The sequence below is a fragment of the Phascolarctos cinereus genome, unplaced genomic scaffold, assembly GCF_003287225.1.
Source record: "Phascolarctos cinereus isolate Bilbo 61053 unplaced genomic scaffold, phaCin_HiC Scaffold_4;HRSCAF=312, whole genome shotgun sequence".
Lineage (NCBI taxonomy): Eukaryota > Metazoa > Chordata > Mammalia > Diprotodontia > Phascolarctidae > Phascolarctos > Phascolarctos cinereus.
This window is the reverse complement of record NW_027555847.1, coordinates 131,577,349-131,584,040: the sequence shown is the minus strand read 5'-3', so window position 1 is coordinate 131,584,040 and position 6,692 is coordinate 131,577,349.

Genomic DNA, 6,692 nt, shown 5'->3' with positions numbered 1-6,692 from the left:
GGGCATGCTGTCTTTACTAACTTTTTGTCAATAATTTAAAATTGTTTTCTAGAATGGTTGGATCCATTCACATATCCTCTACTGCAGCAGGGTGTCTGCTTTTCTGTAGCTCCTCCAACTTGTGTCATTTTAAAAAATCATCTTTGCCAATCTGATGTGTGTGAGATGGGACCTCAGAATGGCTTTAATGTGCATTTTTCTAATTATCGGTAATTTGGAGCATTTTTTTTTTCACATGGATAAAAATTGCTTGGGTTTCTACCCTTGAGAGAACTGCTTTTGCACATCCTTAGACCATTTATCAGTTGGGGAATGGCTATTATAAATTTGAATTATTTCCTTTTATGTCTTGGAAAGGATACTTTTATCTCAGAAACTTGTTGCCAAGATTCCCCACTTCCTCCCCATTCCAGTTAACTGTTTGCCTTCTAATCTTAGCTATACTGGACTTGTTTGTGCAAAACCTTTTAAATTTTATGTAACCAAAATTATCCACTTCATCTTCTGTGATCCTCTCTATTGCTTGATTAGTCACACATTTTTCTTCTATCTATGGGTCTGATAGGTAATTTTTTGCATGTTTTTTTAATTTATGAAATGAGCTTTCATATCTAAGTCATGTATCCATTAGGAACTTATCTTGATATAATATGTGAGGTATTTGTCTAAACCTAGTTTCTGACATATTGCTGCTGAGTGTTCCCAACACTTTTTATAAGATAGCGAGCTGGGCTCTTTGTGATAATCAAAACTGAGCTACTGGGGTTTGTTTATTTCTGCATGTTGTGTATGTAATATGTTCCACTGATTAAGCTCTCTCTTTTTAAACTAGTACCAAATTGTTGGAATGAACACTACTTTGCAGTGTAGTTTCAGATCTGACTCTGTTAGTCCCCTTTGTTCGTATTTTTTTCATTTTTTCCCTGGACATTCTTGACTTTTTGTGCCCCTATATGAAATTCATTATTATTTTTTTCTGGTTCTATAAAGTGACCCTTTAATAGTTGATTGTACGGCACTCAAGAACTCTGGCATCCTGTGATTCCGGCTGATGTAAGGCTCAAATGTGATAATACATGCAAAGTATTTCATAATGGAACTATATAATGGGGAGCCATTATTATTCAGGGAATATTTTTCTAAACCAGGGTTACTTCTTGCTAGCCATCAGGCTGTTAGGATTTGTGAGCTAATTTTAATGTTAGCCTAGGGAAAAATACAACTAGGTAAGTTCCTTCCCAAGGTTAAGCATCTTCCATCACTTGAGAAATTTAAATGGAAAATGGATGATCACTTACCACAGAAGGTGTTGTTTTCATACGGGTTGGGCTACATCAGCCAGTCAATCAAACAACAACTGTTTATCAAGAACCTCCTATGTACGAAGCAGGGTGATTTAATGGGTAGAGTGCTGGTCTAAGAGTCAAGAAGACTTAGGTTCAAATCCCATCTCTGACACACACTAGTTATGTAACCCTAGGCAAATGGCTTTAACTTCTCAGTGACTACAGAAAACTCTCAGAGACTGAAAGTTGTAGAGTAAGTGCTGAACAGCATGGGTGGAAGGAATTCCCATCCCCACTCCCCGCTACTGCTCTCCAGGTTTTCTAGTGAAATTATAGGTCTAGTCAACAACAACAAATTTCCAGGCACTGTGTTAGGCTGTGAATATGAAACCAAAAATGACCTGTAAGGGCTCATCCAAGCTCTGAAATCCTTTGATTTGACATGATTTGGAAGAAAACATATCACACTTCAATAGGCCTGCTCTTCTGTCTCCTAATTCCATTTCCAATGACCTTTAGTTGGGATGGGGAGCCATAGCATGTGCTGCAAAGATAGGCAAGGTTCCTGAACTTCCCACTAGGAGTGCTGAGGAGCACAAGACAGAGATTTGCAACTGCCTCTTTCTCTAGGATGGATAGAATTGTTCAGTGCCAGACACCGTGAATCAATCATGTTTCTCTGCTAAGATGGCAGAGAATAAATTAGAACTGAAGAACAGGGAAGTCAAGAAATAGTTGTAATAATTAAGGGGTCATTTTAATCAAAGGCATCACAAAGAGAAGTCACATGGACATGCATTTTATTGTATGCATGCATAATATATGTATATAATACTAATAATAATAGCTAACATTTACATGGGGCTTTAAGGTTTATAAAATGCTTTACAAATGTTATTTCATTTTACTCTCATGACAACCCTGAGAGACAGGTTCTACTATTATTATCTATTGTCCCCAATTGCCATTGTTCCCATTTTATAGATGAAGAAACTGAGGCAGGTAGAGGTTAAATGACTTGCCAAGGGCTCACATAGCTAGTATCTGAGGCTGGATTTAAATTCAGATCTTTCTGAGTTCAGGGCCAAAGCTCTATCCATTATGCCACCTAGCTGTCTCATTGATCCCCAAGAAAGGAGAATAAACGTGAGTTATGTTTACAGTATGGCATAGTGGAGAAAACACTGGATTTAAAGTTGGACACCCAGGGTTCAGATCCCAGCTCTGATATTCATTGACCCTGTGGCATTACACATGTCTTTTTTTTTTCTCTCTCTGTGTCTTAGTTTCACTATCTGTGAAATGATGGATTAGACTTTATTACTTTGAAAGTCCCCTTCAAGACCTAGATCCTCTCTGCCCTTTAATTTTATGCAATGTCCTTCCAGGATCTCAAGTCCAATCAACTCCCAAGGAGGAAAAAATTCTTGCCGTACTGCCTCTGCTCAGTGATATCTAGAGTCTGAGCTATGAAAACCTTCCCAAAGAACCAAGTAAGACCTTTTGACTTTAGGCTGTCTGAAAGGAGGAAGGGGCTACAATTGGTTCCATCGCTCCCTGCCACATTTACCTGGCAGTCCACTGCCCAGCCTTCCAGATGCCACTGTGCCAGTCTTCAAGCTCATTATTTACTGTACTTTATCTGTTTGAAGCGTGGGAGATGGCCGGCAGGAATATTGGATGGACACTAGGAGAGACAAGTGAGTACCAAGTAGATCATCTCTCTCTGGGAAATGAAGCACTTTATGTAACACAAACCCAGTGAGAGATTGTCCCCTTAGGGCTGGACCCTCCCCCTGTTTTCTCTGCTCAGCAGCCTCTGTATTCATGCCCAAGACTCTTCTCCTCACAGTGTCATCAAAGGCGAACATTTGGAAATGGGGGAAGAAGCACATTAATGTCGGTTTCAGGCCCTTCTCTTTTTCTGACTTCCTCATTTGCTCCCAACAGCCTCCATCCAAATCCAAGTCTCTGTGCTGTCTGGGGATCCTGCCTCTCCTGACAGAGGCCATGTATGATACCACTGCTCATGGTAAGCATTGAATTATAGCACGAGTGCATACACACACACACACACACACACACACACACACACACAAACACACAATGAAGTTGATTATATAATAACAGAAAGAAACAGTGATTTGGGAGTCATTTCTTAATCAACAGTGTGGATTTCGCCTCACTGGAGAAGTTCACAGGAGCCTAGGGGTTTGAAAACAGATTAGCATCCTGGAATTTGTAATTTAGAGGCATATACATTAACTAGCTGCTCAGACAGGGATTTGGAACTATCACAACTGTTGAGCTTGAATGCAGAATCAAAGGATAACTGATGCAAAAATATAGGAGCAGGAGATGGAATATAATTTGGCTAAAAGTTAGTAAGGGGAAATAAATCTGTAGTCAGATTGTGAAAGGTTTTAAGTGCTAATTTGAAAGAAAACTTTCAAAATGAGATTCTGTAATCATTAATTTTTTTGGAAAATTTATAATTTTTCCAATTACATGAAAAAACAATTATTAACATTAGCTTTTTAAAAATTGTGAGTTCTAAATTCTCTCCCTCCCTTCTTCCCCTACCCCTTCCTTGAGAAGGCAAGCAATTTGACATGGCTTATACATGTACAGTCATGCAAAACAAAATATATTTCTCTATTAGTCATGTTGTGAAAGAAAACACAGACCAAAAATAAACAAACAAGAAAAATAAAGAAAGTTTAAAAAATATGCTTTGATCTGCATTCAGACTTCATCAGTTCTTTCTCTGGAGGTGGATAGCCTTTTTTGCCATAAGTCCCTTGGAGTGTCTTGAATCACTGTATTGCTGAGAATAGCTAAGTTATTCACAGTTGGTCATCATATAATATTGCTGTTATCCTTGTATGATGGTCTCTGAATTCTGCTCATTTCACTTTGCATCAGTTCAGGTAAGTCTTTCCAAGATTTTCTGAAAGCATTTTGCTTGTCATTTCTTATAGCATAATAGTATTCCATCACAATCACATACACAACTTGTTCAGCCATTCCCCAATTGATGGGCATCCCTTCTATTACCAGTTCTTTGCCACTACAAAAAGAGCTGCTATATCTATTCTTGTACATGTAGGTCTTTTTTCTTTTTTCTTTCTTTTTTTTTTTAACATCTTTGGGATATAGACCCATAATATAGTATAGTAGTATTTCTGGATCAAAGGATAAGCACCATTTTATAGCCCTTTGGACATAGTTATGAATTGCTTTCCAGAATGGTTGGGCCAGTTTACAACTTCACCAAGAGTGCGTTAGTGTCCCAGTTTTTCCACATCCCCTCCAACATTTGTCATTTTCCTTTTACGTGATATTAGCCAATCTGATAAATGTGAGGTGGTTCCTCAGAATTGCTTTAATTTGCATTTATTTCTCTAATCAACAGTGATTTATAGCATTTTTATATGACTACAGGTAGCTTTGATTTCTTCTTCTGAAAACTGCCTATTCTTATTTTTTGACTATCATTTGAGGAATGACTCACATCCTTATAAATTTGGTGCAGTTCTCTATATATTTGAGAAATAAGGCTTTTCCCAAAGAAACTTGCTGTAAATTCTCTTCCCCTTCCCCCCAGTTTTCCACTTTCCTTCTAATCTTGGCTGTATTAGTTTTGTTTGTCCAAAACCTTTTTAATGTAATAAGAATTATTAATTTTACATCCCTTAATGCTTTCTATCTCTTGTTTGGTCATAAATTCTTCCTTCATCCATAGATCTGACACATAAAATATTCTATGCTCCCCTAATTTGTTTATGATATCATGTTTAAATCATGTATCCATTTTGACCTTATTTTGGTATATGGTATAAGGTGTTGGTCTATACCTAGTTTCTGCCAAACTGCTTTCCAGTTTTCCCAGCAGTTTCTTTGAAATAGCAAGTTATTGTCACAACAGCTTGGATTGTTTCATTTATTGAACACTAGATTGCTATGAACATTTATAGGTGTTTGGGTGTTCGAGAAGAGCTAGTACCTCCAGTGTGAGGGTTTGCTGAGCCCTTCCTTTTCAGGGCTGCTCATCCACCTTTGGTGTCTGCCTGTCACCAAACTCTTACCTGTGGCTCCAAGAAGCTGTAGCATGCAAAGCAGCCACACCCTAGTAAAACCATCTCAGTAGCCAGCTAAACCAATTTAAGGATAACCAATAGGTCTTAAACTCATCAGTGAGTTAAGGGGATTTCTCTACCTTAAGCATGTGAAGACTTTCACCTGGGGAAAGGGCAGATGAGAACAATTTGTTCCAATGGCCGTGAAGGTGGCTGAAGCAGGTGCTGTGGAGTGCTTAGAGCTTGGTCAGACATTGAAGATGCCAAGGTCATTCACTGTAGCCCAGCCCATCTCCAGTTATCTCGACTTTTGTTTTGCCTCTGGACTTCAATGACTCTAGAAAGACAAAGTGGGGCTGATAACTCACTTAAATCCAATTCACTCATAAGTCAAGACATCACCCTGTACTAATCTATTCTGATGATCGTTTTCTTAGCTAGCACCAGAGTGGCTTCATGATTACTACTTTGTAACACAGTTTGATATATGGTACTGCTAGGTCACCTTCCTTCAAATTTGTTTTCACTGATTCCCTTGATATTCTTGACATTTTGTTCTTCTAGATGAATTTTGTCATTTTTTCTAGCTAGAAAATAATTTTTTGATAGTGTGATTGGTATGGCACTCAGTAAGTAAACTGATTTAGATGGAATAAATAATTAATTTAGGTAAAACCTAATCATATTATTATATACACAGGAAGAAATCAGGCAGGTGAAAGATGCCTATTCTCCAGATTATAATGTGCATCTGGGTGGAAAGGTCATAGAACTGGGTCTATTAGCACGTACATATTTGACTGACTATGGAAAGGGACCATGAAATGGGTCCAGAATTGAATAAGAAGAAGAGGACAGAGTGGATTGCATTTGTGAAACTTACTTTCCATTACCCTGAGTTTCTCCCTGAAATAAAAATTCATGTTTTATAACATCAATATTCTTCTGTTGATGATATAGAGCTATGAATCATGGAATATCACAGTCTCTGAGAAGCCGAATTGCAGGTCACAGAAAGCACAATGCAGAGAAATGTGGTGGGTGTAAATGGGCTGCTGGCTCTTGCCAATGATAAATGGCTCAGCAAAAATACATTTTTTTTTTAAAAAACGTTTGCAAAAGATATCATCAAAGACGTATAAGTGAGCTGGTTATGTGGTCAGACTCCATGGCAGGGTGTCCACAGGACTTACTAGCCTAGGAACTTACCTGTTTTTTCCCTTTGTTCCCTGAGAGAGGTTGGGGTGGGAATTTCTTGTTATCAAATGGAAGCCCTTCCTACAGATCAGCCAGGATCTCCCTAGCCGAGGGGTAGGGAACCTTTACC